This window comes from Pteropus medius, unplaced genomic scaffold, assembly GCF_902729225.1.
Source record: "Pteropus medius unplaced genomic scaffold, Ma_sr-lr_union100, whole genome shotgun sequence".
Classification (NCBI taxonomy): domain Eukaryota; kingdom Metazoa; phylum Chordata; class Mammalia; order Chiroptera; family Pteropodidae; genus Pteropus; species Pteropus medius.
Window position 1 is genome coordinate 14,159,906 of NW_024354499.1, and position 25,877 is coordinate 14,185,782.

At 43.0% G+C, this 25,877-nt stretch overlaps 1 long non-coding RNA gene across 1 annotated transcript; it reads right to left on the reverse strand.

Moving 5' to 3' along the window:
* Positions 1-1,428: 1,428 nt before the first annotated feature.
* On the reverse strand, positions 1,429-18,304 carry LOC120594424 (uncharacterized). The gene is made up of 4 exons (XR_005650569.1): positions 18,251-18,304; positions 17,190-17,316; positions 4,566-4,688; positions 1,429-1,868 (listed from the first exon to the last, which is right to left on the reverse strand). It is a non-coding gene; the product is annotated as an uncharacterized LOC120594424 (long non-coding RNA).
* Positions 18,305-25,877: the final 7,573 nt, after the last annotated feature.

Here is a 25,877-nt window from a genome sequence, read left to right on the forward strand (position 1 = left end):
TCATTCTTTTCTAGATCTTTGTCAGACCCCAGAGGACATCTGGGTTACACATAAAATTTCAGAAATATCTCAGTCCTGGAAGTGAAAGGATAATATAGAAATTAAAGGGATGATTTCTGAATAACAGAAGCTAAACCACTGATTGAAACGATCCCACTACAGCAGTGTTTGAACGGTCAATTAGTGGTTCATAGAAGCAAATTGGCAGGTCACAATCAGTATTTTTAATGCAATAATAAAATAGAAAGGAGTAGTTCATCACCACTAGCCATTAGGAAAACGAAATTAAAACCATGATGAAATATAACTCCACATCTAATAGAATAGCTAAAATTAAAAATAGTGACAATACCAAATACTGGTGAGGATGCTAAGAAACTGGGTCTCTTATACATCACTGGTGGGGGTGTAAAATAGTACAGCAATTCCAAAAAACTGTGTGACAGTTACTTATAAAACAGACATACACTTACCATATGCCCCAGCAATCACTCCCCTGGACAATCATTTCCAGAGAAATGAAAACTTACATCCACAGACACCAAAAAAAGAACACAAATGTCCACAACAGCATTATTTTTAATATCTAGGAACAGTCAAAATGACCTTCAATAGGTGGTAGATTCATACCATGAAAATATTCAGAAATAAAAATGAATGAACTATTGACGGACTCAGCAACTTGAAAGGATCTCAAGGGTGTTTTGCTCAGTGAGAAGGCCTATTTTAGACAAAATTTTAGAGATGGAGAACAGAATAGTCATTGCCAGGGGTTCTGGGTGGGAGTGGGGTGGTGGTAGGTGAGACACTAAAAGGGTAGCATAGGAATTTCATTTGTGGTGATGAGATAGGTCTGTATCTAGAGTGTGGTGGTTGCACAACTTTTTACATGATAAAATTGCATAGAATTACACATACACATATATGCACGCACACACGTGCACACACACAGAGTGCGTATAATAATTGGTGAAATCTGGAAATGGTTCTAGATTGCATCAATGTCAGTTTCTTGGTTTGGATATTACATGACAGTTACGTAGTGTCACCATTGAGTACACGGGAGACCTCAGTGTACTTTCTTTGCAATTTCTCTTAAGTCTATAATTACTTCAAAGCGAAAAGTTTTTTGAAATGATAAAGAATAGAATAAAGGTTTGAGTGCATCACTCCCAGTAAGAGTATTGTTCTGGCAAAACTTTTGTTTCGTTTGCATATGCTCTTGTGAGCACTGAGTCACAATGTGAAATGTATTGAATGTACTTCTTCTAGGGAGAAGAGTGGTTATCAAGGTCAAAAACAGTTTGAAAACCACTGCTTTACAGCATGCTTGGAAAACTCAAAGACCTAGAAGGGCCAGGCAGACCATATGAAGAAGCAAAACCAGCCTGGCTCATTAAGATTGTCATCACTTGTCTTTCCCATGTACCAGTCATAGTTCTTACTATGGCAGGTTTCAGACTGATGTAAGTATTCTTTACTTCCACAAATGAATATGCTTTCTTAATTTTTTTGGAATCACGTGGCACTCTTGATCTATTCATTCTCCCTACTTTCGATAGTGAATTAGTTTATCTATTGCTGAGTAACAAATTATTCCAAATCTTAGCAACATAAACAACAAATATTTATTATCTCACAGTTTCTGGAAATAGCTTAGCTAGGTGGTTCTGGCCCAGTGTCTCTCAGGAGGTTGCGGTGGAACTGTCACCCACAGCTGCAGCCATCTGAAGACTCGGCTGGGGCTTGAGGATCCACTGGCGAGTGCCCCTGTTGACAAGCCTCAGCTCCTCATTGGCTGTTGACCATAGACTTGGGTTGTCACCACATGTGCCTTTTCATAGGACGGCTCAAAACATGGCAGCTGGCTTCCCCCAGAATGAGAGATACAAAAGAAAGAGAGATAAAGTCAAGCATTAAAATGAAATTAAAGTCTCTTATAACTTAATCTCAGAAATGACATACTATTTCCTCCGCCATATGCTATTGGTCACATAGACCAACCCTGGGACAGGAGAGGAAGCAACTACCTAAGGGTGGGAATGAGAGGTCAGGATCGCTGGGGGCCATCTTGAAGGCTTGACCGCCACAGAGACTTGAGGAGAAGAAATATTTGTCTAGTATAAGTAAACACCAGTACGTATATGATAAATAGCAATTGATATTGGTCTCCATGCTAGGGAAACATTAGGGAGTGGTGGAGAACCTAGTGACGTGAAGAGGACATACCCCATTTCAAGGGGAAAGCGGCTAATCATGGTGCTGCCGTGAGAAAATATAGACCCAATGTTACTAGATCATTAATTTGGAAATCTCCCACTGTTTGCATATTGGCCAAAGTTTTTTGTTAAATTTAATATGGCCCAACAAAATACATATGTCAGCTGAATCCAGGCTGCCAGTTCTCAAATGCTGATGCAAGATCTAGGCAGGGTGGCGCAGTGGTTATGAGCTCAGGGTTTGGAATCAGCCAGACCTGGATTCAAGTTCCACAATGCCAATTGCCAGCTGTGTGAGCTTGACCAAGCCTCAACTCCTATGCTATAAATCAGACGTGATTAAAAAAAAAAAAAAAAAAAAAAACCAGCACCATTTCACACCATTTTGGTGAAGATTAAGTGATATAATGCACATAAAGTCCTTAACACAGGGCCTGGAAGGCAACAACTGCTCAATAATGTTAATTGCTGTCATTATTACTATTCTAGCCGCAGATATGTAAACTGAAACAATAATATCCTCACCTACACTGTGGCTGTTGGCCACTTGGGCAACCTAGGCATCTGCCAAGATTTATTTAGGGGTTTATCCACACATCTACAGAGCAGGCCAATCATTACTGAGGCTGAACCTCAAAGGCCTGGTTTACTTTCTTCACAATTTTATCTTGGACAAGTCCTTAAACTCCATGACCTACAAAGAGAAATAGCATTTTTATGGTATGGAAAATGTAGAGGTCACATTCTGATTTCTTTGCTTCTCAAACCTCCTTTTTGTGAGAGTCACATGACTATTTTCAGGCTGGCAAAACTGATACACAAAAGGAAGCTGTTTCACAACTGGAATGAGAGCAAGAGAAGGACCAGAGAGGTCATCTAGAGAGAGGCAGTTTTGCTCACTTGTGAGCCTGCTCCCTCCCAAAGCTTGAACTAGCTCTATAACAGGCTACATACTTCACTATATTCGTGTCTCACTGAGTGCCTCCAATGTTGGAGAACTCCCCCAAAGTAGTTCATTCCATTTCAATTAGGATTTTTATGCATTTTTTCAAAGAATATTCATTGAGCACTTATTGCTCTATTTCAGGCATTGCCTTTGGTGCTGGGGATGCAGTAGTAAATGAAACAGATGAGGTCTCTTACTTCCTACAGCAGGAGATAGACAACAAACAAAGAAATGAATACACAGCATGTTTGACAGAGACGGGTTCTGTGAAAAAAAAATATGTTTAGAGAATGACAGGAGTGTTGCTCTGAGTGGCCAAGGAAGGTTCTCTGAGGAGAGGACACTTAAGCAGTTTTCTAAATAAAATAAGAAGGTGCACAATGTGAATATTTAGACCAAGCAGGGCATCTCACGGGAGCATCTCAGCAAGGGCAAAGGCCCTGAAGCAAGAGTCAACATTTTCCTTATATTCAAAGGAAATTCTGGACAGAACTCTTTCTCCCTAATCATACAGCCACAAATCTCACTGCCACTTGAGAGTTAAGCATGGTAATCACACCTCTTTGTCCTTGTAGGGTTTATAGTCTCCTCATCTGTCCCTAGCAAGTTCATCTCATCATATTTTGTCCATTTCTCCATTGAATCCAGCTTGCTTTGGCGTTTACAGAGTTGCAACCTTCCTAATATTATCAGCATTCTATCTACACCCCTATTCAAGTCCCTGAAAAAAAATAATGTCAAACTGAACAGCCCTGGGAGTTGGAGTCCCATGACAAATCTCCAAAGGTTCCCACACCCCCAGGTTGACAGTCATGGAGAATCCATTAGGTCCCTTTTATTAGCTCTACATTTTCCAAGGCATCCGTCTCAACAAAGAAGATGGAAATGTAATTGGAGTCGAGTGGTTCAGCTTTCTCTATACCATCTGTGAACAGTATACAGTCTGTTCCAAGGAACAAGCTAAAATGTTGTCAGACATAAATGACACCCAAGTCATAAGTGAATACAAGGCATGAGCATGTGCTTATTGATTGACTTCAAGTCATTCATTTACACTAGCCTTATAATTTAAGAGTCTCATCATCTGTCTATCTTTTACGTCCAGAACACTGCCAGACACTTCACGGGCATTCGATAAATGTTTATTGGATAAGTGTATGTGTGAGTATTGTGGAAGATATTTAGAAAAAATCCCCAAGTGGGACCTGAGACCCTGGCACACCTAAGTTATGGTTTTTCCATCTCATGATGTTCCACTTGTGTTGCTGCATAACAAAACATCCCAAAACTTAGTGACTTAAAACATTTATTTTGCTCATGATTCTGCAGTTTTGCCAGGGACAGCTTGTGTCTGCTCCACTCAGCAGTAGCTGGAGTAGTTTGAAGCTTCAAAGACTCACTTGCTTGCATGTTTAGTGGTTGATGCTGGCTGTCAGCTCAGACCTCAGCAGAGGCGGTGGCTGGAACACCTGCAAGTGGCCTTCCCTTGTAGGTGCTTGGTCTTCTCAGAGGGTGGAGGCATCCTGAAAGAGTCAAGCAGAGTTCTATGGCCTTTTACGACCTACATTCATAAGTCAAAAAGCATAACTTCTGCCACATTTTATTCACTAGAAGAAAGTCATGAGGGACAGTCTGTACTCAAGAAATAGCGGGAGAAATGTCAAAGAATATGTAGACATTTTAAAACCACTACTCATGGGATCGGATGAGCCTAATAATTTGACCATTGTTCTTCTTATTATTGAGATATAATTGACATATAACATTTTATTAGTTGCAGGTATAGAATAAAATGTTTCAGTAATTGTATATATTGAGAAATGATCACAATAAGTTTAGCTAACATCCATCACCGTACAGTTACAAATTTTTTTTCTATGACCATTGTTCTTAAGCAACAAGTGTCAAAGAGGCTATCTGCTTCCTTGGAGATGGGCCACAAAGCTGCAATGAGTGAGAATTAAAATGTATGCAAGTCCACTTAAAGCTCCTTTGTTTGGGAATCCTGCATACTTTGAAATGTATGTCTCCATAGCTATAACTAGAAGATATAGATTCCTTTGTTTCCCAAATAAAAGGAAGTTGGAATTGGAGTTCACCATGGGTTCAAATTGGAACAACTGAAAATTCCTATCTTAGGCAAAGGGTGGTGCCCAGGAAGCTAAATAATGCTTGGCATGGCATCTGCCTCCACAGAGTCAATGTCTCTGGATGTCTGAATATTTTCATGCCCAAGTTTGGCAGATCTTTCAATAGTATATGACAGAGACTGCTCCATGTCCATCCAATCCTGCTTTCTTTTACTCTTGGACACACAGCTTGACTACATTTTCCAGCCTCCCTTGCAGTTCGGTGAGACTGTGTGACTTGAGTCCTGGCCAAAGAGATGAGGGCAGATGTAATGATGACTACTTCCAAGCCTGGACCATAAAAACTGCTACAGTCCTCTATCGTCTCCCCTTTTCCCATTCACTGGCTGGATAGAGTAAACTTCAGGACCTAGAGGAGGGCAGAGTGACAAAAGAGAAAAGGCCTGGATGCCTAGGTCACTACATGGAGATCTGCCTGACCAAAAACATCAGCATATATGTTGCTGTATAAATGGAAAATACTCTTATTGCATTAAGACACTTTGGGAATGTTTGTTACAGTTGTTTGCCTAACCCGTGAAGTTCGATTATTAGTCAGGGAATATTCATTCCCTTACCTCTCCCACCATGGGCAGAACATACTTCCCTACTCCATTGATGGCAGGTTTGCCACAAGGATGTTAACAGGAGATGGCATGACATGTTTTTACACACTCTTCAACATTTCTACACTCTCTTATGCTAGAGCCCTCTTGCTATTTTGCCATCACCTTGAGGAGAACAAGCTCCAGTTAGAGCCTGGTCCAGAAGGTGATACACCTGAGAGGCAGACCTGGTTCTAACCAGCAGCTGGGAGCCACATCCAGCTTAGCCCAATCCAGCCGCAGCTGACCTGAAGACACAAATGATTGTTGTTTTAAGCAGACTTCTGTGGTCGTTTGTTACACAGAATGTGGTGGCAGTAATTGACTGATACACTAAGTGTGAGTGTGGTTTTCCAACGGGGCTGCCATATTAAGCTTCCACGTAATGCCTGTTCTTTATCTCATTTAAGCTTTGTGCCAAAGCTATTTTACAAATGAAGAAACTGAGGTGCAGGAAAAGACTTGCCCAAGGTCACACGAGGAGTTTAGTATATCAAATTCATAAGCCTAAATTTATTTCCTTCTGCTCCAAACACACTGAGGGAATGTGAGAAAAGCAGATAAAATCAGGAAGGGACCAGACAGAATTTAGGATACTTCCACCAAATGCCACTTTAAAAAACTTGATAATATTCTTGACACTTGAAAAAAGGAACTTTCAGGACAAATAAAACAATGACCAGCTTCACCCTCTGGGTTGTTAATTTATAGACCTTATTATCTAAACATGTTGCACAGGCTGAAAATACGACTTTTTCTAAGATTTGAATAATCGCATTATACCACTCCTACAATGGGTTAAATAAGGAAAACAAGAACGTTTGTAGTGATATCTTTAAGGTTATCTTCAAGAGGAAAACTGCACCCTCGAACGCAGCGTTCCTAGGAGCCCCGAGAGAAGGAACACAGAGAGTCCTCTCTGGACTGCCTGCTCCCACTACCGCTCTTCGGACAGTGTTGACAACGCGAATTTAAGGAGCACCCGCTCAGGGAACGGAGACGACGGAAGGGCAACCGGCCCTCAATCTGAGCAAAGAGCCGTGGAACGCTATCTGCACCGCGCCCAAGTCTCTCCATCTCTACGACTCCCTGCTCGGATTGTTAGTGCGAGACCTGCACGGGCTCAGCCTCCCAGAAGAGAAAAGGGCGGAGGGGGTTCTGGTCCCGCAAAGAGAAGAGAGGCGGGACTGCACAGGGGTGGCTGTCTCCAGTGAGCAGGGGCTGCCGCAGAGCGCGCGTGCACGCCCACACACCCACAACTACACGCTGCACACACACCTCCCCTCTGGCCCCCCACGCCCATGCTGCGGGTGAGCAGCAGCACCAAGAGAAAACCGAGAGCCCAGCGCCCACGCTGGCGGCGCCTGCTGCCTCCGCCCCAGGGGCAAGGCGAGCAGGGGGGCCCGGGTGAAAGAGCCGCGGACGCCGGAAGAGCCGCGCCCAGCCCCGCGCGGGCCGCCGACGGAGGGAAGCGGGCGGCCCGCGCTGCGCCCGCCCCTGGCTGCCGGCGCCGCCCCCGCTGCGGCGGGCGAGGGGCGGGGCGGGGCGCGGCGTATATAAGGCGAGGGCCAGCCGCCGCTCTTTTGTCTCTTGCTGCAGCGACGCGAGTGGGGACTAACGGTCTTATCTTGGAACGAAGGCCAGGGTGAGTGCTGCGCGGGGTGTGGGCCCCTCGCGGTGGGTTCGGAGCGGGGTCCCCGGCCGGTGCGCCGCTGCCCAGGCGCCCTTCCCCGACGGGACGCCGGGCCGGCCACGCCCTGGGGCTGTGGAAAGGGTGCGGGACGCGCCCGAATCCTCGGCCTCCGGGCTGCCGGGAACGCCCGGGGGGAGCGCCACGTCGGGAGGCGGGGGCGGGGAGTGCCGAGGGGGCGCGGGCGCTCGGCCCCGGCCAACCGCCTGGTTTTGCCCATTAGTATTGTTTTAAGAAAATGGCAGACAAGCCGGACATGGGGGAAATCGCCAGCTTTGATAAGGCCAAGCTGAAGAAGACGGAGACGCAGGAGAAGAACACCCTGCCGACCAAAGAGAGTGAGTGCTTCCCCGCCTCCGAGTCCGCGGGCCGCAGCCCAGCCCCCACCTCGCCCTTCCCCCCTCCCCGTGGATGCCTCCTGTGTGGGCGGCCCCGGGCCCCTTTCTTGTTATACTAAGCGCTTATCTGCGCAGTCCCAAGCCCCTTTCTTAATCCCTAGACCTCTTGGGTCCTCTCCCACGCCAGGTCTGTAAGCGCATAGGTTTGGGGGGTTGCAAGTTGGTCTCACCGCCCCCCTCAATGTCCGCTTCCTGCTCTCCACAGCCATTGAGCAAGAGAAGCAGAGTGAAATTTCCTAAGAACCTGGAGGATTCCCCACACCCCGTCATTTTAGAGACCCCAGTCGTGATGTGGAGGAAGAGCCGCCTACAAGATGGACACACGAGCGACAAGCTGCACTGTGAACCCCAGGCACTCCATGCCCATGCCATCGGCCTTTGGGTCTCCGAGGGGACCCTCCCAATCGAACTGCCAAATTATCTGGTTTGCCCTGGGATATTGTAGAAAATTATTTGTATGATTAATGAAAATAAAACACCTCGTGGCATGGCTGGCATGATCTGAGTCTTAGTTGGGTGTGCGTGGGCAATGCCGCTGCAGCAAAGCCCCAGGAGCTGGAATTGAGTTCCTGCTGCAGGGGAGGGGAGGAAGTCGCCCATGGGCTGGCTTGGCAGGACCATTTTACTTACTGGCTTCTCAAGATTTCTTGAGTACTGTTTAGCTCTTCTAATGCAGTCCATGTAAAATTTAACTCTACTTTGTCATTCCTGGAAACCGTTTTGAAAAATGCTCTCAGAAGAACAGTTTATTTTTGATAAGCTTTACAGTTCCACTGTTTCCCTCTGTCTTCCTCAAAGCTCAAATTCACACTGGGAGAGTAAAGTCAGAAGAGAAACTAAATCTAGAATGTTTGGAAATGGGCGAGGTCACAAAGTCTCCAGGAAGCTTTCTCTTGGAACTTAAAGAGGAGGCATTAGAACAAAAAGGTGGGATCCAGGGGTAAGAGCAAGAACATCAGAACTAGAGTAACCCAACACCAGAACAACCTTTTAACCCCAGTTCAACCTTACACAAAAGCGGTAGCCATTAGAGGAAGTGTGGGGCCGCCTGTGCTGTGTTCTGTGTGCTGTGATCAGGAAGGGTGTGACTGGAAGGAGGGCAGGACCTGGCAGCAGAACCCCACTGGGGTCACACCCTCTGGACCCACAGCAAAGGGATATTGTCCAAGGGGGGCCTACTGGAGGGGAAGGGGAATTTCTGGGGAGGCAGGGCATACTGGAGCTGAAGAAACTGGCCTGTGATTACAGGGGTGGAGTTTTCTTTTTTAAAGGAAGATCACAAATGATTTTGTCACATTTTCATCTGACCATAAGGGCTAGACAGTGGGTGAAAGAAATTTCAAATGAGATGCAGTCCCTGTCCACAGGGACTGAAAGCAAGTGGGTGAGCCCGGCAGCAGACCCGAGCCTGGGGACATATCTGCTGAGGGAGCCATTGCCTGTTTTGCATAAAGGAGTGACTTGACAGACCTGTGCTGTGTGGGGTAAGTGGTGGGCCTGGGGAGGAAAAAATAAGGAAGGGAACATTAGGGGACTGCTTTGAGTGAGCCACTAACCTTCACTGGATGGATGTCTGCTATGGGCCATGCACTATGCTAGAAGCTTTAATTCTCAGAAACTATTAAGGCAGTATGGCTGTTAACCCATTTTACAGCTGGGAAAACAGGTTCAAAGAGACAGGATTTGCTAAAGTCATACAGCTAGTGAGTAGTGGAGCCTGAACTTGGAGCCAACGGTGTGCTTTTGACGCTCCTATAGCCTAATGTTTGGAACATCTGTTGTGTCAAGTGTTTTTTGAGAGTTCACTACCTCAAGCATATTTATAATTGATCCTGTTGGGCTCTATCATTGGGAGGTTAAAGAAAAGGAAACAAGAAATCACTACTGCCTTTAAACAGTAATAGTATGTTTGCTGGTGAGAATCAGTCATTCTGACTCCATCTTTCTTGGGCCTGCCCAGTTCCCATAACATTGGTTAGCAACTTCTGCTTAGTCCTGCACATAGATATCTGCAGGAAACTAAGCTGTAGCCTAAGAATTACTGAAACAACCTCTTAGCTAAAAATTACCTCCCCTGAAAGACAAGGATGGTACATACAACAATAATGATTGTTTATCAAAAGATTTGTGAGAACCTTGTGACTGGGACCACAGCAACAAAAGCGAAGTTCCACCATACCCCCTTGGACCCTTGCTGGCATCCAGATGTCTATAGTCACCAATTACCTGACCTCAAACCCCTCCCGTTTACCCCTTCCCCTGACAAAAGAAGCCTGAATTCTGTACTTTCATAAGGTGGTTCATTAGAACACTCTCGGCTTGCTGGCTTTCCAAATAAAGTCGTTTTACTTACCCCAACTCCTGTCACTCTTTGGCTGTCATGAGTAATTCGTGCTTTCACTCAATTACAGGCTAAGTGTGCTGGGTGGAGGAGGGATTGGGAGTGCTACTGCAATTTCCAGTAGGATGGTCAAGAAGGACCTGGGAGCCAGCTTTGGGCAAAAACCTAAGGAAGAGAACAATGGATACTAGGAGGGATGTGGTGAGAGGTGCAGGCATTGAGGTAAGAATGTGCCAGAAGCCTCTGAGAAAGGACAAAAAGCTGGATGGAGTTAGCGAGGTATAGGGAGATAGATGAGATGTGAGAGGACAGGAGATGGAGGCAGTAGCTCTTGAAGTCCTTGAAACTGTTGCAAGGTAGTTTGGGGAGGGGTCCTCCTTCCTGCTCCCCACCTCGACCCCAAGGCACATCATAGGGGCTTATCGTGGTTCCGCAGTATGCTGCTTGTGCATACCACACCCGGGCCTTTTCTGGACCCAACCTCCTCTCCACGGCTCGATCTGGGCTGCAAATCCCAGACACTCTTCCCTCAGACCCCACAGACTCCTCAGCCCCAGTGGGGTCACCCCAGAGAGCAGCTCCAGAGCCCCATCTCTTGGGACACCCCTAACCTTAGAAGATTCGCATGGCTTTCTGATCCCCTCCCCAGGAAATCTCTGTTCTGAGGTTTTGGGTGCTGATGAGAGCCTTGCTCTTAAGAATTTAAGAAGACACAAGTCAGGAAGAGACTTAAGGGCACTTTCACTTTTCCACCCTAAGACAATGAGCTGATTAGACGGGTCCAGGACAAGGTGAGGAAAGGAGATTTGAATAGACCAGTGCGGTGTGTTATCATTTCAGAAATATTACACCACATTGGTTTACAAGGTAAGGCTGGCCTTCCCTGACTCATCTCAGCTCTGGAGCTTCGCATTGGTGCACACTTCTAGAAATCTTGTGGCCCAACGTTAAAACCCCCAGAAGACAGGCCCAGAAGGCCAAGCATTGGCCAAAATGGCCGCCTTCGTAGGCCCCACCTATGATTGATCCCAGGGGATCGCATGGAAATCACCGTGGCAACAGCACCAAAACCCTGAGTTGGAGAGTCAGAGAGCATTGAAACACCCCAGGCCCACTCTTTTCCTCCCTCCTCCCCACCCTTACCACACCATTTCTATTTCTTGCCACCTGGGAATACTGACATCCTTGAAAGAGTTATATTGAATTACTGATTTATGCCCTTTTCCGCTTACCTAAGAATCCAGGAACCAATTATTAGTCCAATCACAAAATGACTGAGCTTGCTCTGAAGCTAAAATAAAATTGTAATGTTTCTTTTCAAATACATCTGAACTTTTGTTTTCTTACTTCATTCCTAAGGCAAGTTTTAACAATTAGGCCTCTGTGTTATGGATAGGGGTCAGGATTTGGGACTTTTCACTGTCTGTCTCAAGGTGGACCAGGGGCTCAGGACTGCCAAAGGACCCCCTACCTGCTCACCACCTCCTATTGAGTAAGAATTTGCTGAGTGCCTAGTACATACCTCCTCGGAAAACAGTCAGAGGACTCCTCAGGGAACACCTGCTCAAGAGTAGAAGGATGACCCACCCTCTCTTCCCAGCACTTCCCAATCCCCCAGATTACTCTCCCACCCTTCCCCCACCCTCAGGCAAACTCCTCTCCTCAGACAGTATCAGGTGCTTCAGTTCCCAGCCTTTCCCTACCTTCTCTGTCATTTCCCCTTAATAAGAACAACATGCCTGTGTTTCTCCTCTCTACCCTTACTACACTCCTCACACCACAAGCGCAGGAAAAGCTCTTCTTTTTCTCCTTTATTACATCATTTTACTCACAGAATATTCTACTTCAGGTCACCAAATGGGTAGCTTTTCCATACCAAGCAATTCTCCGATTTTCCAGACACCAACTGAGTGTCCCACAATTTGGTTCCACTCTGACACTATCTACCTGGAGTTAGCAATAATAGATCCCACCAGTTAAGGGCTCAGTCCCAAAAGACTACCCCCTCCCCCACTTCAGACACCAATCCCAAGTCCAGCTTGACAGTATACACCTACTAAAGCTGAACACAAGCAGCGCAATGACCCAACAACATCAGGCCACTTATATATCCCAGAGAAATGAGTGAATGTGTCCACCAAAGGGTGTGTTCAAGAGCATTCCTGGCAGCTTTATGTATTAGAGAGAAAAACAACAAATGTCCATCAACAGAATGGATAGGAAAAACTGAGTTATTCAGACAGTTACTTAATGAAGTTACTCAACAATAAAAAGAAACCAAGAACTGATATCTATAATCGTTTGATTCCATTTACATGAAACATAAACAAAACCTTCTGTGGTGATAGAAATGTTGTATACCTTGATCAGAGCAGTAGTTACATGGGTGTGAGCACTCACATGCATGTCACTGTGTCAATAGAGAGGTTTTTCACTCATCAATAGAGAGATTTATTTTAATCCTCTGAAGAACTAAAGATTCCCAGATTTTAGGGCTGCATACTTTTAACTCAGAGAGGAAAGAGCCTAAAATTGTATAAGCAGAGCTCATGTCGAGTTCCAAAGGGCAATGGGAAACCATGAAAATTCTTTGGCTCTTTCCTACCTCCTTCCCTGCCTTTGAATGTTTTCTTCACTTTAAGAGACACACCATATCTTTTCTAATTAAATATTAGCCATTCTACAAGGCCCTACCAATCATCATCTTCTTCAAGTAGCCCTTCTGAATTTCCCAGCCAAAGACATTCTCTTTCCTCTCAGTTCTTATCTGCACCTCCCTAAAGTACCTATTACAATGAGAGGAAATACAGTTAATTCACAATTGAATCTATTGATGGAAAGTTGTATATTGCCCAGATGGCAACTGTGAGTCTCAACCAGGTAAAAGACTTTACGTATTGGATTACTGATTTCTGTGAAATTTGGAAGCTGTATTCTTGTTCAGTTTAATTCAGCATGCATTTTTTGACTGCCTACTGAATGCGTGTCATTGCACTAGGCCTGTAGAAGCTAAAGACATGAGCCAACTAACTATACAAACAGCAGAATGAAGTAAATGCTAAAGAGATATGAGCAAAGCACCATGGGAAGGTATACAAAGAAGCAGTTCATTCTGTACAGGAGGCTGCTTCATGGAAGAAGCATTTGAATAAACAGCTGGAGGAGTGGGAATCAAGCGAGGCTTTCTTAACAGAAGGAGGAGCAACATACATGCCACAGAAATTTACCATGTAAATTGAGGGATGCCTTTTTTTTTTTTTACCTGAGTTGATCACCACTGCAGAAAATTATCCCACTGATAACAATATCTCTCTTGGTTTTTTAATTGTTGATGCAATTCAATTGTATTCGTGTTTATCTGAACCTACTAGATTCATAATAATGCTATGTATAAGTGCAAATATACATAAAGTACAGATGGCTTCTTTATGTGCAGAATATTGTTGTACCATATTGTATTAGTCAGCTTTTAATAGGTTATGTTGCAGTAACAGAAAGCTCTAAAATTTTCAATGGTTTACAACTACAAAAATATATATTTCTGTTCATATTATACATGAGCGGAAGCTCTGTTTCTGTTCCATGTGTCATTTTCATTCTGAGAGCCAGGCTAAAGAAGCAGTCCTATCTAGCAGAAAGGAGGAGTGGCAGAGCTTTTCAAGCTCCTCCCAGATGTGGCACTTCCGTTGACATTACATTGACCAAAGCAAATCATAAAGAAAGACTGGCATCAATTGGGTGAGGCACTGCAAGTCAATGCCATCAGGCTGGGATATATAATTCTCTTATAGGGAGGGCAGGTAATAATGGGGAGTTATAATTTACTATATATGTGGAAATCTATACACAAATAATTTTTTTGGAAATTATCTTTCTTTGTTTTACCTTTATAATCCAATTAGGGCTTGTATTGATTTGTGTGTTTAAAGTATTGTGTGAGTAGGTTACATTATCTTTGATTTCCAGTTCGGGAAATAAACTACTTGATGCAAAAGGAGACTTTGGTTCTGAAAAGCTGGGAACCAGAGGTCTGATTCAGTCATGGTAATTCCATTACCCTCACAGCGAACGACTTAAGAATAGGTATGGCTTGCCATTCTTTCCAAGAGGAAGCCTGCTTGGGGATTTCTGGGAAGATTGTATCCGCTCTATATGAAAGACATAAGGAAAAGTTACACAAAAGGCACAAGGAAAAGTTACAAAAAGAGTATTATTTGTGAGGATGTGATGCTTGAACCATAACAGTCATCCTGACGCCATGAAGAGAAACACCAGCATGCCGAGAGTGGTGAAGTTGAAAAATGAAAAGAATCTAAGTATTTGATGAGCTCTTGAGCTGCTGAGTTTTCCTGAAAGTGCCTTGTCTTTGAACATTTCATTATGTGAAATAATACGTTTTCTTATATTTAAAAAAATCTGTAGTTGGGTTTTCTGTTACTTGTAGTCAAAAGTTTTCTACTATGATCATCTGGAATGGGAAGAATCTGAGTGCAGAGATACTGGTTAGTAGGCCATTGTAATAGCCAAGGCGGGAGTAATGAGGACTTAAATTAGGGAAATGTTTAACAATCAGCTCTTAGTTCAGGGTAGAAATGGGTAGGAGCCAATTTCCATGGTGTAAATATTGCCAATTTTAAGCTGCCTTAGAGTTTAACAAGGCAGCTTACGTGACTTCTGAAAATTTAACAATTGGTTCTTTGCAAGCTGGTGCCAGTTGGCTCTAGCACACCACTGGCTGTGGGGATAGGAAATCAGGGCAGAAACAAAAGACTTTGCAGAGGGAGAATTAGTAAGACTTCAAATTGTGGGGGCGATTACAACAGGTATAATCTGACAGAAACTTTTCTTGTCTTTGTGACTTATTTCTATGCTTCGAGTTCCCAAAGGGAAGACCAAAGCATCATATAAACAGGGCATTTCCCAGAGAGTACACTGGGAGACATTAGTGCTTTGGAGAAAGATTTTACAATCCCCAAATAAGTATTATAAATTAATTTTATGGCCAACATATTGTACAGAGAGACAATAAAACAAGGCTATGATAAAGTGGATGTCTCTGGCGCTGACTCCTGGGAAGAGTAGGATGAACTTGAAAGACATCACAGTTTAATAGAGCCTGCATCAGGCAAAACCCTGGAGCTAACACTAGTAGGTGTCTGGGTGGAAAGCACATGGTGGAAGAAAAGTAGCTGGGCTGACCAGAATCAACAAGCTAGTTAGGGGCAGCCAAAGTGGAGAAGCTATAGTTATCAATCAATCCACTGCTTTCTCCATTTATTCAGCCACAACTTATTAAGCAACTGCTAGATCCTAGGCCAGGTAGTTGATCAGGATAAACAAAATAGATTTTCCTGGACCTCATTCTCTCACAGGTAAGATGGACTGGTAACCTAGATAAATGACAAAATGTGGAATTCTATATTCTGATTTAAAACTAAAAGGGCACTAATCTTATCTTTTACCTCCCCAGGGAAATTCAGAAGACTGAGCCTTTGATACTGAGAGATGGTCCTGTTGGCTCAGCCCTGCCCTTTTTTTTATTTTTATTTTTTGGCATTTAATCTGAATTTCTGTGGCATGTATGTTCATCTCTGTAATGTTAAATTTATGTATTTCACAGAAGTCAACAAGGACAGAAAGACTTGGCTATTAGTTAGAAGATAAAAACTGTTGGCCCTATGAATGCTATTTAAGATTTCAAGCATCCAAAACATAACTAAGACTTTTTTCTACATTGTGAAGAAATCCTGTTCTCTAAGAAGGTGATTTTACTGAGAAAAACTCACTCCTGTGCCAGTGTAACCCCAGACCTTCATCTGAAGCATCTATGGCTAAAAAGAACCTATTCTCTGAGTCACTTTTTTTGTTCAAATGTTATCTCCTGCCACGCTGTCCCTTATTTTGTTTGCTGCTACTTGGATGCCAGGTGATTTGATCTGGCTTATTCCTAGAAAATCATCAGTAGAGTGCATAATTGTATCATGAGGATTCTTTGGTTTTTTATTTAAAAAAAAAAAAAATCCTACCCAATCTGGCTTAAGCAAAAAAAACATTTATTTACTCATGTAAATGAGAAATCCAGAGAGTAGGTTTTGCTTTAAATGAGGCTGATGGAGATAGTCAAATGATGTCACAGGAACCTGGTTTCTTTCTCCCAGTCTCTCAACTCTGCTTCTTCATTCTCAGGCTGACCCTCCCCCATCACAGTGACAATATAGCTGTTGCACCTCAAAGAATACATCCCTCTTAGATGTAAGAACAGCAGAAAAGAGAACTTCTCTTCATCCAGTTCAAACAAAAACTCCGCGCCTTTTACTGGCCTGAATTAGGTCAGGTGCCCATCCCTTACCCAGTCACTCTGGCCAAGGTGAGGAAAGACAGAGCTTGGTGTAAACCTAGACCATATGCTACCCCTAGAGTTAAGAGGTGGGTCGGCCTCTCTAGAATCATGGGGATGCTGAGTGGAGGAGTAGATTTCTGAATGAGAATCAAAAACTATTATTAAGAACAGGGTAAATGGATATTAAGCACCCAAACCCATCAATGTGCTAACCTGCCAATGCGGTAGACTGCAATGTCCACCACAGTCATGTGCTAAACTGGTGCATAAAGGTCCCTTATTAACCTCTTAGCCCCTGGAGACTACATGGGCTCCTCTGAGTCTGACCCTGGGGTAGTCCCACACACTTGAACTGTTGAAGAAGACCTAACTTCTTAGTCATCACAGCCCCATTCCCAGTGTCTCTGCCAAAAACCTGGGCTGAAATTAAAGACAAACAGAAAGACAAAATGTGTGTGTGTGTGTGCGTGTGTGTGTGTGTATGCGTGCGCATAGAAAGAGATTTTAAGGAAGTGACTCACATGATTGTTGAGGGGTTGTGAGTCCAAAATCTATAGAAAGGTCAGCAGGCTGGAAATTCAGGCAGTTCCTCCATGTCATAGGCTTCAGGCAAAATTTCTTCTTCTCCAAGAAACTTCAATTTTTGCTCTTGGGGTTTTCAACAGATTAGACAAGGCCCACCCATATTGTAAAGGGTAATCTTTACTTCAAGTCAACTGACTGTAGATATTAATCACATCTAAAAATACCTCCACGGCAACATCTAGAATGTTTGACCAAATAACTGGACACTATATAATCTAGCCAAGTAGACACATGAAATTAACCATCACAGTGTTTGAGGTTGATTGTCCATTTTATCCTCACAGGCACTTAGATTCCAACAGGCACCTGGGTCCAGGCACCTGTCAATGCCATACCAGACCTGGCCAACATCAGGGAACACAGAATGCAGAAGTCCAGCTCCCATCCAGGACCAGCATAGAAACTACATGGGGATAGTGGAGCAAAAGCTACGGGGAGCCCCAGTTCTGAGCCTGGGACCTCAGAGCTGCTATACCAGGCCTGAGTTACCTAATTCCAGACTTCTTAATGGGAGAAAGGAGAAAGCCTCTATGTTGTTTAAGTCACTGGGTTTTAGAGGGTTTTCTGTTGTATGCAGCTGAGTCCAATACCACATAATACAAAAACAAAGAAAACACAATTTGTTTAAGAAAAGATGATCAACAAAGGACTAAACAAGGAAGCATTTTTTTAAAGAAAGAATAATTCAAGAAGACAAATGAAACGAGAGATTATTTTTTTACCATAAATATAAATTAGTTTTTTAAATCCTTGTAAAAGACTCTTAGATTGGGTCAAAAACATTTTCAATTATATTTTTTTCAGGAAAAGTTTTTCAACAGTTTCGGAAAGGTAAGATTAGAGTGTTAATATCAAACCAAGTAATATTCAAGCCAGAGAACCATAAACAACTAAAGAGTGTTGTTTAATATTGGCAGTCCACTGTTTTAAAAACATCCATAAACTTTTATGTACTGAATAACATTACATGCATACACATGCACACTCGCACAGTTACCACTTAGAAGAGTGCCAGGCCCAGATGGTCTCACAGATGATTCCTTTCAAAGCTGCAAGAAAGGAATAACTTCAATACCTCAGTAGCTAGAAAAGGACATATGCCTACCAATACATTTTACAAAGCCAAGATGATCTTGAAAATAAAATCTACTGTGAATATTATTGCAAAATTCTAAATAAAATACTAGCAAATTTAATCAGGAAGTGTATTAAAATACTACAATTAGAATGCTGCTAATTAAAGCTTATTATAAGAATTCAAGGATATTTCAATATCAGGAAATTTACTGTCATAATTCAGCATGTTAATTGGTAAAAGGAAAAAATATATATGTAATATATATGTCATCTTAATATGAGCCCAAAGTTTGTTTTTTATGAATTTCAACAGCTTTATGTGATTTTTTAAAGTTCTTGGTAAACTAATAATACATGAATTCTTTCTTAATAGAATATAAAAAAATCTGGTTCATACTAACAGCCCACATATTTAATGGTGAAACCCCAGTGTAATCCCTATTAAAGTCAGGAAAGAGATAAGGCTATGAATTAGCCCCACTGCAATTTAATGGTGTTCCTGAAGTCCTAACTATCACCCTAAAGCAAAAAAAAGAAAGAAAGAAAGAAAGAAAAAAGAGGCATTATTATTGGAAAGGAAAAGAGAAAAATGTCTTTATTACAGATAATATAATAATCTACCTAAATTAAGTTACAGCAAAGAAATGTTAGAATTATTAAGAGAGTTTGGTTAGATTATTTAGATCACAAAATAAACATAAATCAATTGCAGCAAGAATCAGTTAGAATATATATTTTTTAAAAAGATGCCATTTATAAAGAAAACAAAAAAGAATATTATATTCTCAATAACTCTGGCAAACTACTTTTTAAATTCTCAGCCACAGTAAATCCCATCCTGCATGTGCTTCCTCAGTGTGTCCTTGCCTCTCCTCCATAAGAGGTAAAATTCAAGTCTGTGCCCCTTGAATCTGGGCTGGCCTTGTGACTTGCTTAGAACCAGTGCCCTGTAACTTGTTTAGAACCAATAGAATTTGGCTGACTTCTGAGGCTAGGTCATGTATCTCTTACCTACTCCTATCCATATATCAGGTAAGAAGTCCAATCCCGTGGCTGCTAGGCTTAGCACTCTAGCTCCCAGATCCCCAAAAGTCTCAGTTGAGCCCAGCCTCCCAGCTTCCCCACTAAGGGGTCAGGTTTGTGATGAAGTCACCTTCTAGACCCTCCCATTTTCTAGTTGAGTACCATGGAGTGACCTCAACTGGTGCCACAAGAAGCAGAACTGACCAGTTGAATCTGATCAAATTCCTGACCCACAGAACTAGTGCAGCCACAGTGGAAAACAATTTAGGGTTTTTTCTAAAGGTTACACATAGAAATACCCTATGACCCAGTAATTTCACTCTAGGTAAATATCCAAAAGCACTGAAAGCAGAACTTGAACAGTTGAACAGATATTTACATACCCAAGATCAGAGCAACATTTTTCACAATAGTGTCCATTAACACATAAATGGATAAGCAAAATGTAGTATACACATACAATGGAATATTATTTAGCGATAAAAAGGAGTGAAATTTTGATACAAACTGAAAACATTATGCTTAGTGAAATAAACCAGACACAAAATGACAAATATTATATGATTCCATTTATATGAGGCACCTAGTACAGGCAAATTCATTGAGATAGAAAGTAGAATATAGGTTACCAGGGACTAGGGAAAGGAATGGGAGCAGGAGGAGTAGGAAGTTATTGTTTAATGGGTTCAGAGTATCTGTTGAGTATGATGAAAAAATGTTAGATATAGATAATGATAATGGCTACACATTTTTAATGTATGTAATGCCAATGAATTGTACACTTAAAATGCTTAAAATGGTAAATTTTATATTGTGTACATTTTACCACAATAAAAAAAAATTCCCTGATTCACAGAATACATGAGATACAATAAAATAGTTGTTTTAAGCCACTACATTGTGGAATCATATGTTAAAAAGCAGAAAGCCAAAACAAAACATGTTTAGGAATAAATTTAGCAAGAAATGTACAGAATACTACCAAAACTCTACAGGTGGAAATTAAGTAAGATTTGAATAAAATGGGAGATAAGTTAGTCAGGGTTCTCTAAAGAAGCAGGTCTTGCTGCTTCTTCCCTACTGTCTTCCTTTGGGGTCAATCCACAGAATCACTCCTGCATTAGTCTTTAGAAAGCCAGTGCTGGCCACTCCTTCTTGGGATGGCCCAACAGGATGATAAAATCCATCAGACTTTGCTTCCCACCAGCTCTGCTCACCAACACACCTGTAACTAGGACATTATTTATACCAAGGGATGCTTTCCCACTATAATCTTAATCAACTCTCTAAATAAAATAAACACGTATAATAATATTCTCATGTAAATATGAATAAAGGCATGTCTAGAAAATGTTGCTGTTTTTAATTAAGCTGCAAAAGCAGTGTCCTTACTAGGCTCACAAAACTTCAAGGCAAATCTGTAAGTGCGTCCCTTATCCCCATCCCACAGGACACCCTCTTCCAACCAGATTGCTGTCCCTAGCCTCTTCTTTTTAGAATTCTAGAGGCCCTACTGACAATAGAAACAAGGCAGATGAATCGCCCTTTAGCCATGACTGCTCCATGGCGTATGCCCAGCTTCCCTGGAGGTATGTGTTGCTGTTCGAAGTCCTCCACGGTGGCGTCCTCCCTTTCTACTCACGGGTTCAGGGTGCTGAGGAGATCTTTCCAGCACCTCCCTGTCACACTTTGGGAGGCTGTGTGTGTGTGTGTGTCTGGCCCACCCAGACACTAGGCCTACTCCGTGACCTCCCCAAACCAGGAAGGCACAGGTGAACCCTAGGGCGGGTCTCATAGTGGGAATGTGCTGGGCTTATTTTACAGCTAAAGCATCATGAAAGGGTCTGATGACTCAGGTAGCAATTTCTTGAGCCAACATCATCCATGCGGGAAGGATTTGAGGCTGAGGGTGGTCGGGATCAGCTGTGGGGCAGAATGGGGTAGAAATGCACCTCAAGGCCGGCCTATACGGGGCTCGGGAGGTCTGGGGGCCACATGGAGCAGAGAAGCTTGATATCCAAGAGCTCCAGGAACGTGTGAGTAAATCGCACGCTTGTGAACGCGGAGCCCCAGAAAGTAGAGGAGCGCCATCTGGTGGCTTGCCGTGGGGCTGTCCACAGAGAAGAATGACCCCAGTAACTTATGTCACTTTGAGCTCCCGCTCCGTGCCCAGCGACAACGTTACACAACTCCCAAAACCACAGGGGGTGCCATTCTCACAGAACCCAAAGTGAAACTGTTCCTTGGAATTAAGCAGAGTGTGGAGGTCCTGACTGTCTCAGCCTTTGATGCACCCACACCCAGCGGAGGAGAGGACCACGCTGAATTGGATCGTGAATGACGTGAGGGAGGGGAGAAAGGGCCTCCTGAACATAGGGCATGTGCCCCGGATAAAGATTATAGAGGGCTTTGACACATTGGGTCTAGCTAATGTATAAATGCAAGGGGAGAGGTGGGAGATGGGGATGAAAAAGGAGGGCAGGAATAGCTGTGAAGGGTCCCCAGCGCCATGCTAGGAAGTCTCGGGTCACCCTGAGCCAGGTGTGTTCAATGTAAGTAGTTTGCAGATGAGCGTTGTCAGGTCAGCACAGTGTTTTTAAGAAATTTTCAATTGAAATGCCTTCAAAAGGAGCCTGACTCACACCAAACCCCACGATTCCCTGTAGTCTGTAATTACCCCCAGCTTCACCCATCAGCATCACTTCCCCAGCCCCCGAAGCATGTGGGCTTATGACCTTGCAAGGTCATGGGGTGCTGGTTCCGAATAACACACCTAGGAACTGGCAGAAAAGAAAAGCATGCCTCCCAGTGGCAGGCAGCATGTGACATCAGCCTCCATTCCTTCCCACTGAATGATTAGGGGAGTGAGATTCCCACCCCTCCCCTTAATCATCATCTCTACAATGACATGAGGTGTCCTTGCTCCCCAAAACAGGCTCCTTCCATGGTCACAGACACAGAGTACTGTAGGGTCAGCTTTCCTATTCTTGCTTCAAATCATTGCCATCTGGGCAGCTCCTGTTCAAGGATTTCCTCTTACCTCCTAGCCCAGGACACCATTCTCTATGAGTCTGTCCTCTCTCAGAGAAACACTGGACGTTTCTAACCTCGAAATGCCTTAAAGCGACACCAAGTAACTCAAATCACTCAAATCACCAGCCTGCAAGCAGCCATAGGCGGTTCCAGGTACACCAGGGCGCAGGTAGTGGCTGCTGAGCCAAAGACCAAACCTCAGCAGGTGGAACGAGCGCCATCTGGTGGCCATTTCTGAAGTGGCAGCAGAGAACTGGAACACATTCTATATTTTGCTCTGACTCTATTCCGTGACCTTGAGCGAAACAGAAAAAAACTGAAGAGTGGTGTAGTACCTAAGGGCCACACCAGACTCGAAACAAATTCAAAATTCTCCCTCTTTCTGACCATAACTTATCCCCGCCCCCTTCCCCAAACAGGTCGCACACTCCCCTCTAACGTTATTCCTCTGTCTGAATTCCCTTCCCTCCCTCCCTGTTCAGCCTTGGAGACAAGGCTCAAAGGCAATCCCTTCTGTGTTCCGATGTAATTAATGCCTTCCTCCTGTGCTCACCCAACCTCGACCAAACCAGTCCTGCATTCACAGCTTTGTGGGGTCATCCCTTAGCTCAGTTACTGTCTCCTACACCAGGTGAGTGCTGCTTGAGGGATTATTGCCTTCCTTCATCTGGTATTTGAGTGACCCCAGCGAGTACACGAGAGCCACCAGGAGCAATGAGATGCCAAGTTTTCTTTGGTGCGCTCTTCTTGATTCAACCACTGGGAGACATAGAGGGCAGAGAAATACTGAAATTTGGTCTTGTTCCAGAGTCCTACAAACCCACCAGCAGTGTGAGGGTGGGGGTGGAGGATCATTTGTGAGTTCTTGACCACGATCTGTTTACAGTTCTGCAAAGCTTCCTTCTACTTTGACTCAACTTCAGAGTTAAGTTTGGGCTCTCTGGAAGTTCCTTAATTTCCAGAGAGCTTCCCTACCCACAGATCCTTGTACTCTGCTCTAACAATTCTTGCTCAGCCCCCTACAGCTTGTTTACGAAAGAATTGCCCTTTAAACCTGACAGGAGTTTAGGATAAGTAAAAGGAGAGACAATGTTCCTAGACAAAATATTAAAAAGGCCCTCAAAAGAGGATGTCAGAGAAGTCTCCCTGGACTCAGCTGGGTCTCCTATGGGTCTGCTCTCCTTTCCAAACTGCCTTTCCACCCACACTTACATACTTAGAACACAAGCCTGATTTGAGTGGGTAAAGTCTCAAACACACACATGGGTCCATTATGTTGCCTTTACTGCTGGCCACCACTAGGAGACAGACAGGAGGGCAGATCTGAAGAAGGCATGTTGGAAAGCCGATGTGGGGCCTGTGATCACTCCTCATGCTGCTTTAAGAAGACAGGATGCTGCGGGGCTCAGACACTATTTTAACTAAAGATTCTTATTTAAAGATTATAAAGTTTGCTTGAAATAATTGTGTTTGCTGATCCTTGCAGTTCTCGCGTTGGCCAAAGTTCTTTTTCTTTCTTTTCTTGTTGCATTATACATATTTTTTTAAGTCACCTTATATCTACTCTGGTTCAGGATGGGGTATATGTACATATATGTGTGTACTCAGAGGCTGGCAAATAAGAGGTCTGTGGAATCCATGAATGAGTGATTAATAAGGGAATGAAATCTCTAGGTTGAACGAGAGAGAGGAGTAGCCAGTAAGGAGAGGAGTTCAGGTCACCGAGGCAAACAAACAGAAGCAGCACAGTTGGAACATGAGGCAGGTGTTGATGTTCAAAGGCTGCTTCAGCCAGGGCTAATGGCAAAATAGACAGGCGTTGGTAAAGCACCAGTGGAAAAGGGGATACCGAGTCAGCCAAGAACACAGAAATTTAAGGGGGAAGCAACTGCTGTTTTTAAAAAAAATGAAAACATGCCAGGCTGGTCCAAAGTCCAGTGTCAAGCATCTCTTCAACTCACATATATTTTAAAAAATGTAAATGTGCAAGCAATACCAGGTATAATGATAGTGTTTTCTGAATAAACATTTTCATTAAAATATTATTTTGTATAAAAATTTTGGTTTAAAAACATTTTAATATTTAATAGTAAAAACCACTATTTAATTTTTAAAAGAAAATGCTTCTGCTATCAAATTGGTCAGCAAAATGAAACAAAAAGAACTATATACTAAAATAAGCAAAGTTATATAAGTAAAACCAGCCAACAGGAAAAAAAACTGATTTTTTTTTAGAGCTGCTCACTGATGTGTGTAGCAATAATTAGTGTCTGGGATTTGCTTTAAACTATTTCCACGGAGACTAAAAGAAGAAAAACTAAAAGGAGGGTATGGACAGACAAAACAAATGTGAGAAAAGGTTCATATGCATTGAATCTGAGTGATGGGTATATGGGGATTCTTGCCCTAGTCTCTGTACTTTTGAAAATGTTTGAACATTTTCATTTAAAAATATGAAGAGTTTCAGTTTCAGCTACAACATATAAACAGCTTAGAAACTGCCACTCCCATCCTCACAACAAGAAAAAAGTAAAACGAACTGAAAATCAACAACTTTTCTTAGATCCATCAGAAAACTGAGGTGACAGGGCAAATCTTCATGATGAAAACTGGAGAGAGGTAAATAGAGACCGTCAAAGCCAAGATCAGCTTAGCTGGAGCAGAAGCTGCTGGAGCCATAAACTGGTAGGAACATTTAACAGTTATTTTGATGAATGGCTGGAAGCTAAGTGTAAACCAGCTTGAAAGTGAGAAGACCCTGTGGGTTGAGTCTTAGGGTCCCCACACTTCCCTGAGTTTTTACTACCAGGAACTCCACCCAGTTCTCACAGTAAAGGTCCAAGAAAAATCTCACATTTCAGGTTGGAAGAGGGGAAATATAACTATTTTGAAATATGCCCGAAGCATTCTCCATTGTAAAAGCCTGCCCACTGAGGGAAATTACCTTACCAGAGCCAATCTGACCTGGGGGTGATGGGGTGAGGGGAATGTCAGGCAACTCCAGAGCTTTCTAGCCTTCCTGTCTTAAATAAGGTGAAGGGGGAAAAAAAAGGCAAGGAACCACTTCTGAAAGTCACAGCCCAGGGACTTAGGTCCAATAAAAAAATTTAAATTTAATCAAAAGATTATAGAATGCTTTTACTCCCCAATACCTTACTACCACTTCATTGGGGCTCCAGTATAACAGTGGATTACAACCGAGATGGCTGCAATAAACAGAATATATTTTAGAAAGAGTTCTTGAAGGTAGAAGCAACTTAAATGTCTGTCAACAGATGAGTGGACAGAGACAAATGTGGTATATACATACAATGGGATATGATCTATCCATCCTTTAAAAAGAAATTCCTATCATATACTACAACATGGATAAACTTTAAAGGAATTATATTAAGTGAAATAAGCCCATCACAAAAAGACAAATACTGTATGATTTGACTTATATGCAGTATTTAAAGTAGTCAGACTCATAGAAACACAAAGTAGAATAG